The sequence below is a fragment of the Rattus norvegicus genome, chromosome 6, assembly GCF_021556685.1.
Source record: "Rattus norvegicus strain SHRSP/BbbUtx chromosome 6, alternate assembly SHRSP_T2T, whole genome shotgun sequence".
NCBI lineage: Eukaryota > Metazoa > Chordata > Mammalia > Rodentia > Muridae > Rattus > Rattus norvegicus.
In genome coordinates, this window is record NC_141539.1 from 121,632,569 (window position 1) to 121,646,826 (window position 14,258).

Sequence of the window (14,258 nt, forward strand, 5' to 3'; positions counted from 1 at the left end):
TTGATCATGGTGGATGATTGTTTTGATGTGCTCTTGAATTCGGTTTGCCAGAATTTTATTGAGTATTTTTGCGTCGATATTCATAAGGGAAATTGGTCTGAAGTTCTCTTTCTTTGTTGTGTCTTTGTGTGGTTTAGGTATAAGAGTAATTGTGGCTTCGTAGAAGGAATTCGGTAGGGCTCCATCTGTTTCAATTTTGTGGAATAGTTTGGATAATATTGGTATGAGGTCTTCTATGAAGGTTTGATACAATTCTGCACTAAACCCGTCTGGACCTGGGCTCTTTTTGGTTGGGAGACCTTTAATGACTGCTTCTATTTCCTTAGGAGATATGGGGTTGTTTAACTGGTTTATCTGTTCCTGATTTAACTTCCGTACCTGGTATCTGTCTAGGAAATTGTTCATTTCCTGAAGATTTTCATGTTTTGTTGAATATAGGTTTTTATAGTAAGATCTGATGATTTTTTTGAATTTCCTCTGAATCTGTTGTTATGTCTCCCTTTTCATTTCTGATTTTGTTAATTTGGACGCACTCTCTGTGTCCTCTCGTTAGTCTGGCTAAGGGTTTATCTATCTTGTTGATTTTCTCAAAGAACCAACTTTTGGTTCTGTTGATTCTTTCTATGGTCCTTTTTGTTTCTACTTGGTTGATTTCAGCTCTGAGTTTGATTATTTCCTGCCTTCTACTCCTCCTGGGTGTATTTGCTTCTTTTTGTTCTAGAGCTTTTAGGTGTGCTGTCAAGCTGCTGACATATGCTCTTTCCTGTTTCTTTCTGCAGGCACTCAGCGCTATGAGTTTTCCTCTTAGCACAGCTTTCATTTTGTCCCATAAGTTTGGGTATTTTGTACCTTAATTTTCATTAAATTCTAAAAAGTCTTTAATTTCTTTCTTTATTTCTTCCTTGAGCAGGTTATCATTGAGTAGAGCATTGTTCAATTTCCACGTATATGTGGGCATTCTTCCCTTATTGTTATTGAAGACCAGTTTTAGGCCGTGGTGGTCCGATAGCACGCATGGGATTATTTCTATCTTTCTGTACCTGTTGAGGCCTGTTTTTTGACCAATTATATGGTCAATTTTGGAGAAAGTACCATGAGGAGCTGAGAAGAAGGTATATCCTTTTGCTTTAGGATAGAATGTTCTATAAATATCCGTTAAGTCCATTTGGCTCATGACTTCTCTTAGTCTGTTGACATCACTGTTTAATTTCTGTTTCCATGATCTGTCCATTGATGAGAGTGGGGTGTTGAAATCTCCCACTATTATTGTGTGAGGTGCAATGTGTGTTTTGAGCTTTAGTAAGGTTTCTTTTACGTATGTAGGTGCCCTTGCATTTGGGGCATAGATATTTAGGATTGAGAGTTCATCTTGGTGGATTTTTCCTTTGATGAATATGAAGTGTCCTTCCTTATCTTTTTTGATGACTTTTAGTTGGAAATTGATTTTATTTGATATTAGAATGGCTACTCCTGCTTGCTTCTTCTGACCATTTGCTTGGAAAGTTGTTTTCCAGCCTTTCACTCTGAGGTAGTGTCTGTCTTTGTCTCTGAGGTGTGTTTCCTGTAGGCAGCAGAATGCAGGGTCCTCGTTGCGTATCCAGTTTGTTAATCTATGTCTTTTTATTGGGGAGTTGAGGCCATTGTTATTGAGAGATATTAAGGAATAGTGATTATTGTTTCCCTTTATATTCATATTTGTATGTGAGGTTATGTTTGTGTGCTTTCCTTCTCTTTGTTTTGTTGCCAAGACGATTAGTTACTTGCTTCTTCTAGGTTATAGCTTGCCTCCTTATGTTGGGCTTTACCATTTATTATCCTTTGTAGTGCTGGATTTGTAGAAAGATATTGTGTAAATTTGGTTTTGTCATAGAATATCTTGGTTTCTCCATCAATGTTAATTGAGAGTTTTGCTGGATACAGTAACCTGGGCTGGCATTTGTGTTCTCTTAGGGTCTGTATGACATCAGTCCAGGATCTTCTGGCCTTCATATTTTCTGGCGAGAAGTCTGGTGTGATTCTGATAGGTCTCCCTTTATATGTTACTTGACCTTTTTCCCTTACTGCTTTTAATATTCTTTCTTTATTTGGTGCGTTTGGTGTTTTGACAATTATGTGACGGGAGGTGTTTCTTTTCTGGTCCAATCTATTTGGAGTTCTGTAGGCTTCTTGTATGTCTATGGGTATCTCTTTTTTTAGGTTAGGGAAGTTTTCTTCTATGATTTTGTTGAAGATATTTACTGGTCCTTTGAGCTGGGAGTCTTCACTCTCTTCCATACCTATTATCCTTAGGTTTGATCTTCTCATTGAGTCCTGGATTTCCTGTATGTTTTGGACCAGTAGCTTTTTCCGCTTTACATTATCTTTGACAGTTGAGTCAATGATTTCTATGGAATCTTCTGCTCCTGAGATTCTCTCTTCCATCTCTTGTATTCTGTTGGTGAAGCTTGTATCTACAGCTCCTTGTCTCTTCTTTTGGTTTTCTATATCCAGGGTTGTTTCCATGTGTTCTTTCTTGATTGCTTCTATTTCCATTTTTAATTCCTTCAACTGTTTGATTGTGTTTTCCTGGAATTCTTTCAGGGATTTTTGCGATTCCTCTCTGTAGGCTTCTACTTGTTTATTAATGTTTTCCTGTGTTTCCCTAAGTGTGTTCATGTCTTTATTGAAGTCCTCCAGCATCATGATCAAATATGATTTTGAAACTAGATCTTGCTTTTCTGGTGTGTTTGGATATTCCATGTTTGTTTTGGTGGGAGAATTGGGCTCCGATGATGGCATGTAGTCTTGATTTCTGTTGCTTGGGTTCCTGCGCTTGCCTCTCGCCATCAGATTATCTCTAGTGTTACTTTGTTCTCCTATTTCTGACAGTGGCTAGACTGTCCTATAAGCCTGTGTGTCAGGAGTGCTGTAGACCTGTTTTCCTCTCTTTCAGTCAGTTATGGGGACAGTGTGTTCTGCTTTCGGGCGTGTAGTTTTTCCTCTCTACAGGTCTTCAGCTGTTCCTGTGGGCCTGTGTCTTGAGTTCACCAGGCAGCTTTCTTGCAGCAGAAAATTTGGTCTTACCTGTGGTCCCGAGGCTCAAGTTCACTCGTGGGGTGCTGCCCATGGGCTCTCTGCAGCGGCAGCAACCAGGAAGACCTGTGCCGCCCCTTCCGGGAGCTTCAGTGCACCAGGTTTCCAGATGGTCTTTGGCTTTTTCCTCTGGCTTCCGAGATGTGTGTGCAGGGAGCAGTCTCTTCTGGTTTCCCAGGCTTGTCTGCCTCTCTGAAGGTTTAGCTCTCCCTCCCACGGGATTTGGGTGCAGAGAACTGTTTATCCGGTCTGTTTCTTTCAGGTTCCGGTGGTGTCTCAGGCAGGTGTCCTGCTGCTCCTGGGCCCTCCCCCACGGGAGCCCAGAGGCCTTATACAGTTTCCTCTTGGGCCAGGGATGTGGGCAGGGGTGAGCAGTGTTGGTGGTCTCTTCTGCTCTGCAGCCTCAGGAGTGCCCACCTGACCAGGCGGTTGGGTCTCTCTCTCACCGGGTCTGGGAGCAGAGAGCTGCTGCGGGCCGGGATCCGCGGGTGTGGGACTTCCGGTAAACACAGAACGTGCCTGGTCCTAGAGAAATTCTGCTTCCGTGTGCCCCAAGCTCACCAGGCAGCTTTCTTGCAGCAGAAAATTTGGTCTTACCTGTGGTCCCGAGGCTCAGGTTCGCTCGTGGGGTGCTGCCCAGGGGCTCTCTGCAGCGGCAGCAACCAGGAAGGTAAACATTTATTTTTTAATAAAACAGATTGATATCAAGTGTTAATGAATACATGAAGTAACTGGTGTTCTCATAAGTTGCTGATGGGCATGCCAAAACCTTATAGAAAGTCATCATTCCTTAAAATGGTCAATGATTGGTAGTTCTTAGGTAACTCAGTCACAAAAGAACAAAAATGTTATGCACTTACTGTTAAGTGGATATTAGTCCAAAAGTTCAGAATACCCAAGAGATAATTCACATACCACATCAAACTCAAGAAGAAGGAAGTCCAAAATGTAAATGCTTCAGTACTTCTTAGAAGGGGGAACAAAATACTCACTGGAGGTAGAGGATGGGAGTAGCTTGGGAGGCGGGGAGATGAGGGAGGGGGAAAAGGGGAACAGAATCAGGTTTGGGAGGATACTGGAATGATGTACAAAGGGTCAGGAATTTGAACAGAGTTGTGTAGCAATGGGGAATGGGAAACTGGGGGTAGCCACCAACAAGTCCCAGATGCCAGGAAGGCAAGAGGTTCCGAGACCCAACAGGAATGAGTTAGTTGAAGTGCACAATAGAGTGAAGGGAGCACCTACAGAGAACATTTCCAGAGGTTAGCAAAGGCACCAGTTTGGGGGATGGGACCATCCACTCATCTCCAAAATTTTAACCTGGAATGGCTCCTGTCTAAAGGAAATACAGAGACAAAGTATGGAGCAGATACTGAAGAAAGACTATCCAGAGACTGAACCACCAGGGAATCTATCCCATATACAGACTCCACACATATTGTGGATGCCAAGAAGTGCTTGCTGACCGGAACCTTATAGCTGTCTTTTGAGAGGATCTGCCAGAACCTGACATATACAAACGCTGATGCTCATAGTCTACCATTGGACTGAGCACTGGGAACCCAATGGAGGAGTTAGAAAAAGGACTGAAGGAGTTGAAGATGTTTGCAGCTCTATAGGAAGAACAAGAATATCAACTAATCAGAACCCCCAGAGCTCCCAGGGACTAAACCATAAACCAAAGAGTACAAGTGGAAAGATCCATGGCTCCTGCTGCATATGTAGCAGAGGGTGGCATCTTCTGGTATCAATACGAGGAGAGGCCCTTGGTTCTATAAGGCTTGATTTCCCAGTGTAGGGTAATGCCAGAGAAAGGAGGTGGGAATGGGTGGATTGGAGGGGGAGCACTCTCATAGAAGCAGGAAGGGAGGGATGGGATAGGATGTTCTTGAGGGGAAACTCGGAAAGGGACTACTAACATTTGAAATGTAAATATATAGAATACCCAATAAAAAGACTTAACTAACAAAATTAAACATATTTTCCCATACATGATCTTGTATATGAGATTACATAGCAATTCTAGTGCTTTAGCTTAAACCTAGAACCAACTCACATATTTGCCAGTGTGTGATAGAATAAAAATACAACAAAAACATTTTTATTTATAATGGACTGCTATATAACAAAATAAAGAACTATTTGCTGGCAGATTCTAACATGAAATTTCTACACAGATCTCAATTATCAGACGACTGTAAACTCTGTGGTCTCCTTTCTATGACAATTTTTAAAAAGAAAGGGTAGTTAGTAATGGCAGCAAGTCAATCTGTACTCACCAGCTTTGACGGAATGGGAGATTAACAACAAGAAGGAAAACTGCTCTGGTAGAAGACTCAGAAACATGTGAACACATGGGGGAGGCACTCCAATGCAGCAAGCTGTTCACATGCATATTATAATGAATACATGGACATTCTGAACAATAACTCAGGGAATCTGGAGAATAAACAAAATATGGTAAAGCAGAATAGAGTCTAATAGGAAGAGGGTTCTGGGAAGGCTTATACTCTGCCTCTCTGGCTTTTACCATGGATGCAGCCCAAATTTTAGTGCCTTGTTAGTAAAGATTAATAGAGAATTTAAATCACAATAGCCTATTGAACCAAAGGACGGGATTTTTGGAACCACAAACGCTGAATAGATAGGAATTCAGCATACACACAAACACACACACACACACACACACACACATGAACACACACGAAAACACACTTTAACATACACAATAATAAGTAAAACAGAATATCCAAATAATAAACTGTGAGTTCATTCATGAACAGTTCTGAAATATATGTGGCGCCATTAAGCAAGCTCTCCTGTGAATGTGATTTGATGATCTTTGCCCTACCACTCAGAGGACACAATGTGAGCTAGTCTGGAGGGCTAACTATAAGCAAGAATATGTTTACAGGATGATGGCATATTTGGGAAATTCAAATACATAGTCCTAGTGATGTACAAGACACAATCCATACCACAGGTCAACTGGAAAATTAGGAAAACATGGCTTAAAAAGATGAATAGTGATAGGTAAATGCTCAGAACTGGAACTCGGATCCACTCATCTGATGGTCTCATTTGGTTCAATTAATTGTTCATAATATTACTTGAGTTTATTAAGAAATAAAATGTTACTTATAGACATAGAAACACAATACACAATATTTATGTTTATTTTAGTTTTATTCATTTGTATTTTAATATTCTTTTTTCATTTTTAAACTATCCTCCCAAGTATCATGTTCTGTTTTGAGTGACGCTTACTCTCCACCTCCAGTCTCACTCTCATATCCCTGTCTTTTCTATTTCTACAGTTCTCATCCTAGGAATCACCTTTATATGTCATTCTAATTGCTGTCCTTATCAAAACGTTAAGATTGGAAATTGTGTGTTATCATGAATTTCCCACATTGAGTAATAGCAAGACACACATGGCAGAGATCAGAAGCTGTGAAAGTGAGGACAGACTCAGATAAATTATCCAACATGATACAACACTAAAAACAAGTACATGTGAAAAAAAAAACAAAATCATGACATGAATTTCAACATAAATAGGGGAAGCTATCTAATACGTACTGTAAGAGCTTGCTATACAGATTGCTAGAACAAGAAAAGCTATCCAGGTGTTTCCTATGAAAATAAAAGATAAAAACAAAATTAGGGATCCATCCCATATACATACAGCCACCCAACCCAGACAGTATTGCTGTTGCCAAGAAGTGCATGCTGACAGGAGCCTGATATAGCTGTCTCCTGAGAGGCTCTGCCAGAACATGACAAATACAGACAGAAATGCTTACAGCCAGCCATTGAACTGAGAATGGGGTCCTCACTGGAGGAGTTAAAAAAGGATTGAAAGAGCTGAAAGGGTTTGCAACCCCATAAGAACAACCCTACCAACCAACCAGAGCTCCCAGGGACTAAATCAAAATCAAAAGGGTACACATGGACAGACCCACGGCTCTAGCTGCATATGTAGCAGAGGATGACCTTGTTGGGCACCAATGGGTGGAGAAGCCCTTGTTAGTGTCAGGGCTGGAGGCCCCTCCCCCGCCCAGTGTAGGGGAATGTCAGGGTGGGGAGGTGGGAAGTGAGTGGTTTGGGAGGGGAACAACCTTATACAAGAAGGGGAGGGGGAAAGGATAGATAGGAAACAGGGAGAGGGAATAACATTTGAAATGTAAATAAAAAATTTTTTCCTGAAAAAAATATCTGGTAAAGAAATTGATAAATACTGCCCAGGAAAGACAGAAGTTTTAGATGTAAAATTGATGACCTACATCTTATAAGGTTTTGGATATATGCAGACCTTTTAATTTCCCAACACCTGGAAAATAACTTTTAAAACTAATGCTAATTAATTTTGGGAGTTTCATCTTACTCAAAAATAGAAAATAGAAACGAATTTTAAACTGTAATTAGTGGTACATATCTGCAATGAGATAAGTCAGTACATGATCGATTCAAGAATTTGTGGAGGAATAAATAGATGGATAGTAAAAAAAAAGTTTGAATTAGAGTAATAGGAACATGAACACTCCCAGAAAGTTACTGTCGCTCTGTTCTATGATTTAATTTTCTTTTAAGAACACCTTGATGAAGAGAAATATTAGGGGTTGTTAAGTTTTTGCCACAATTTTATATAAATTAAATTGTATACAAAATATAAAAGAGATTATTGTATAGCAGTAGTTAAGAACATATAGGAAAGGAACCAGAGGCTGTGGGAAGGGATAATCAGAGGAAGGGGATAAGGGGAAATTCTAAAATCTGTTATATTTTCTGCCAATGGCAATTTTGTTTAAGTTAACTCTCCATGTGAGGACCACCACAGCTAACAACGTTTTAAAACGATTCAAAATTAATATTGAAAGGCCAAACATCACATGTCCTACAACAAGCAGCAGGTAGCACAGTGTAGTTAGTCGGCATCACTTCAAATGAACTAACTTTAGCCTGAATGCTCATTATCTGCTCTGTTCCTACTCTACTTCTGAATGTGTGTTCTATGTAGATCAATAAAACAAACGTGGCTTCATTCATACATCCAGAAACACTGCCTGCACATCTGTAACTTATGACTTTTTGATTAATTAATGTGCATGTGCCTGCGCATGTGTATGCTTGAGAGAGGTCCTGTAAAGATTTGAGGACAACTTGAGAGAGTTGGTTCTTTCTTTCCACCATGTTGGTTGATTGGTTGGTTCTAGGGACTTTTTTCACATCTTAGTGGTCTTAATGCATTAAGCCATCATGTCTGTCTTCCTTTGTGAGGTTTTGGAAACATTTCCTGGATTTCAATGTGTACAAATGGAGAAGGAGAATAGGTTGGCTTCCTTCCTTCCTTCCTTCCTTCCTTCCTTCCTTCCTTCCTTCCTTCCTTCCTCTCTTCTTTCTTTCCTTGTTTCTTTCTTTCTTTCTTTCTTTCTTTCTTTCTTTCTTTCTTCCTTTCTTCTTTCTTTCTGCTGCATCATTTTCAGGGAGACAATATTAAAATTTATGAATTCCTGAACTTAATTGTAATTCTACAGTCTATATAGAGCTGGATTTAGGGACAATCACTTAAATATTTGTTACTATTTGGGAATTAGGACTAGTATAGACAGAAGAACCAAAACCAATAATAGAAGATGACAGTTTGATGTTAAATGTTAGGTAATATTGCTCTCACAGATGATTTGTTTATAAAATTTTCAAACTAATTTCTGTCTGTGAACAGTATTCCCAGATCATCAAAAGCCTGGCCTTTTAACTTCTGTCTGATTTGAACAAACTTTGAGGGACTTCACAGACACTTGGTGTTAGCAGTTCATTAGCTATAATTTTTCAATGACTTCATGTAAGTAGAACCCTTGTTCTGATTCACCTGACAGATGTAGAACTCCCAAAGAAAGGCTTGTTAAAGTTCCAGCCAACTGGAAAGAATTCAGTTCCCACTTCAAATGCACCAACTAAACAAGCTTTTATTTCAACAAGAAGGTCATAGCATTTGTTAACAGTCACTGTCACTAGGGTTTTGAAACGATTTCCCAGCCAAAACTAACTCATTCTGTCACAGACTGCACCAACCTTCTTACATTTCCTTCTTTCTCATATTAGTCTTTTACATTTTTCTTAATTTTCTTTTAAACTGCAACACTCATTTTATAAATGCTTGCCATTATGTAGTCTTGCTGCCCCTACAGGTGTCAGGAGAGTACTGATTTACAACTGACAGTTAGCACTGGTGCCAAGAGTTTTATTGTTGCATTGTGCATTCTGTTTTTAACATGGTGGGTAGATCCCAAGCTATTACTCATCTTCCATAGGCTTAATGATCTCTAAGCCCATCTTTGAACAGCATGCCCTCTGTGGTTATGGGCTGCAGAAAAGAGTCTTTGTTTCTCAACTGACACTCTTGTATGTAGTATATCAGTGTTGCCTAGAACAGTAAGTCCAGTTGATGATGATGCAAACCTCTGTAAAATGTACTATGAATGTACACCCATATTTGACACTTAAACTCTACCAACCAACTTGCAAATCTGCTTAAGGACGTTCAAACCATGAGGTCAAGCAATTATTCTTTAGGTCATTGTGGCTTCTTTGATGTAGCTGCTCCCTGTGTAACCTGAGGTCATATGGCTCCCCTTAACAAGGAACAATTACAGAGGAGTTACACATATGATATTATTTTAAAAACATACGTAGTCCTTTTCTCCATTTTTCTCATATATGGCAATGCCATAAATGATGATATTTGAAATATTATAACAGATACTGAAAACCTCATTGCGGCTTTTGAGGTCATTGTTAAAAGCAAATTCTGATGTATAATAAAGACTTGTTAAGCTCGGTTATATCATATAGTAAATTAAACCATACACTCCATTATTTCTAAGTATACATCTGAAATATTTTTGTTGCTCTAATAAAGTGTCTGTCAAAATCCACTTTGGAGAATGGGGAGCTTAGCTTGTTTTAGCACATACTTCCATACTTTTCTTCATGGAGGAGAAGCAGCAAGAGACCCGTTCCTGTTATCAGAATCTGGGGAGAGCTAAATGCATATTCTCAGCTCACTTCCTCTTTTACAGTCAGTGTTAGAACTCATCCCGAGGAAGGTTTACACTTAGATTTACTGGTGTATTCTTCTATCTATTAACTAAGAACAGAATTTTCCTCAAAGGTGTTCACATAAAAAAATGTTTTTATTGTAAATGAAACAAGTTTGATAATATTAACCCTTACATTATCTGTCCTACAACCTCAGTCACAGACAGGAGGTAACAACAAACCATTTCCATTCTATGCAATGTCACGTACCGTTGGCTTTACCTACAGCTAGAAAAAGCAATCTAGAAGAATCTATCCTGAAGTATTCAGTGAGAAGGGAACCATGCTGATGGGACAATTTAGGATTTCTAGCTTCCAGAACAATATAGACAATAAGGTTTCGTTGATTTATAACATCTATTGTGTATTAATTTTTTAAGGCAGTCCCAAGGAATGAACATAACTTTGTTTGTAATTAAAGACTGAAAGTCCTTGAAAAAAGAAAGTTTAAAAGAGGGAGTGCAGAACAGCCCTTTATGCAATACGGAGGATACTGATGCTTATAGAATGGGCACATTCTAAACAAGGCATCATAGAATAAGAACTTTGTCTTTCATTCCCCATTAGTCTTATCATTTCTGATTCTTCTCTGTTCTTAACTAGCCACAGAGGCACCATCACAGCATCATTAATATAATCTTACAACCTACTTTAAAAATGCTGTTTCTATGTATGTAGTGGTGCTGCACAGAATGTTTTGTGTACTTCCTCCTCCTCAGCTTCTCTCACACTAGCTCTTTGCACATGTGCCTGCATGCATACATAAACACACACACACACACACACACACACACACACACACACAGAAACACACAAAATTATCAGAATAAATTCTTAAACACTTTCCTCAATGTGTCCATGTGGATTATGATTTGAATGAATTCTGAAGTGCTACAAACCTGTCTCCAATGTTCATGAGTGTGCCCTCCCTTGGCATGTGAGGTGATCTTTAAATAGAGCTACTTTACCTTTTTCTCTAGAAAAAAAAAATATGTTGTTGTGTCAGATGGACCATGAACTATAGAGCTCAAAATATAGTCCTGATTCTATTCTTCACTTTGTTAAGCACCGTGGACGTCCATACCAGGATTAAATGATCATATCCGTGTTTAATTTATTGAAATTTATACAGTTTCCAAAGTCTCTAGTTGTGATTGTTTACCAATCAAAAGGAAAAGCAGCTATCTAAATAGTAAAAATGGCTTTTAATTTGTAAATTCTTTTTTGATAGTTTTGTTAGCGTAGTTAATATCTTCTAACATATTCTTTCTTTCTTCTATGATTCCATTGCTTTAGGCTGTATATACCTTGCAACTTATTTTGTAATAATTATATAGTCAATGCCTGATCTCTGTGTCCTTTTAAAATTTGCCTCACATTTTAAAAAATACTTATGTATTTATTTGTTGAATTCATTTACTTACTTATTTAAATCCCAACCACAGTTTCCCCTCCCTCCTCCCCTCCCAATTCCTCCTCACTAACCTGCCCTCTTGTATCACATCCACTTATCTTTAGTTGCTCTTTCTAATGAGTGAGACCTCCCATGGATATCAATAAGCCATGGCATATCAAGTTGTAATAAGTCAAAGACCCTCCTCTTAATCCTAGAGAAGAAAACCCAGTAGAAGAAAAGGGTCTCAAAAGCAGTCAGGAGTGTCAGAGGCAGTCTTTTGCTAGGAGTATCACATGAAGACCAACATCTACAAATATAATTGCATATAAGATATATGTTTATGTGCAGAGGAGCTCAGTCAGACCTATGCAAGATTGTGTGTGTGTGTGTGTGTGTGTGTGTGTGTGTGTGTGTGATGTTCTTGACCTCTGGCTCCCAAAATTCTGCATCTGTTTCCATCAGTTGATGACTACATATTTGATTTTGTAGAATATTCATTTGTACTTAAATTAACCACATCTCACTTGTTTATCATTTTTATATTGAATCTTATGTGATAGATTCAGAAAGACCTATGAGGACTGAACTGATTCAAGAGCATTTTTAAACTTTTGAAAGGATAAGTCTGTACACACACACACACACACACACACACACACACACACACACACACTTTTAGTAGTAGATTCCTTTGTGACATAAAGTGCCTTTAGTGTTAGTTATCCTTATCCATTCTCCCTCTTTTGTCCTGCTTTTCCATCCCAACCTCATTTACTCATCTTTGATTGTCTGATAGGAAAGATAATGGTGAAATTATATAATTATATTAATATCTTAAAAAGTAAAAGACATAGCTTTTATTTTTAATTTTAAAAGTGAATATGTCAATAAAATATTTATTGCATATATATGTATTGATAAAATAAATGGAATAAACAGTATTATACTTTAATGATAAATTTGAGAAATGGAAAATATATTGTATATATTATAATTCATACATAACGGATACCAAGTGTGAATGAGAACTTTTGAGAGAAGCTACATCCATGTATGTTGATTCACTGAGTAGAAATCAGTGATATGTAAAGTTAGACTCTTACAGGACCAGAGCTGAAATAAAATTTATCTTGGGGTATGTATCTTCTGTATTAGTTGTCGCTATGATAAAATATTATGACCCAGAGAGCTGACAGAAGAAATTTTATGTTTTACTTCATTATAATAACAGTTCATGATGTCAAAGCACAGTCAAGGTGGACAGTAAGCAGAGATACTTTCTCAGCAAGCTGCCTGAAAATCCTGTAAGGAGCTTAAGGAGCTATCCTGAATCACTACCTATGAGTCACCCAGAATATTCTGAATCACCCTTCACCTATACACCTATACACCAATAAATTCACTAGTATACACACACACACACACACACACACACACACACACACACAAATGTTCAACATCCTTAGTCATCAGGGAAATGCAAATCAAAACAACCCTGAAATTCCAATTCACACTAGTCAGAATGGCTAAGATAAAAAACTAAGGTGACAACAGATGATAGCGAGGATGTGGAGAAAGAGGAACACTCCTCTATTGTTGCTGGGATTGCAGACTGGTACAACCATTCTGGAAATCAGACTGGAGATTCCTCAGAAAATTAGACATAATACTTACTGCCTGAGGACCCAGCTATACCTCTCTTGGGCATATACCCAAAATATGCCCCAACATATAACAAGGACACATGCTCCACTATGTTCATAGCAGCCTTATTTATAATAGCCAGAAGCTGGAAAGAACCCAGATGCCCTTCAACAGAGGAATGGATACAGAAAATGTGGTACATCTGCACAATGGAATATTACTCAGCTATCAAAAACAATGACTTTATGAAATTCATAGGCAAATGGATGGAACTGGAAAATATCATCCTGACTGAGGTAACCCAATCAGAAAAACACAGCTGATATGTCCTCACTGATACCTGGATATTATCCCAAAAGCTCAGATTTCCCAAGATATAATGTACAGACCACATGAAGCTCAAGAAGAAGGCTGACAAAAGTGCATCCAGGCAGGTATGGTACAAAGGAACTGAGTTCTACACCTTCACCTGAAGGAAGCCAGGAACAGACTGAGGGTCTCCAAGCCCAACTCCACACTAACACACCTCCTCCAACAAGGCCTCACCTTCTAATAATGCTATTCCCTGGGCCATGCATAGGCAAATCATCGCAAGTCTTTGCTGGGGTCTTTGATTTGGAGTTTAGTTTTGTGTTGAGTGAGAGACATGGGTCACTCTCTTTTTTATACATGTGGTTATCTAGTCTGACCCAAACCACTTACTGAAGATACTGTATTTTTCTCCCATGTGTACTCTTGTCCTCTCTCAGAAATTGGATGGGAGCATTCGAGTGAGCTTTCATTTGAATCCTCACTTATACTCTATTGGCATATATGTCTGTTTTTATAGTAGTACCATACTACTTTCATTAGTGCTATTTACATAGTGCTATACAGCTGCAATAAAATTTGAAAATTAGGTTGGAATACTTCTAGCCTTTTGTAAATCACTTTCTTAGTTTTAATCTCCCCCTCCTCTTGCCTCATCTCGTCTTTCACCTCTTTCTTTTGATTAGGACTATTTTAACTCTTTTGGATAATTCTGAATCCATATGAAACTTAATGT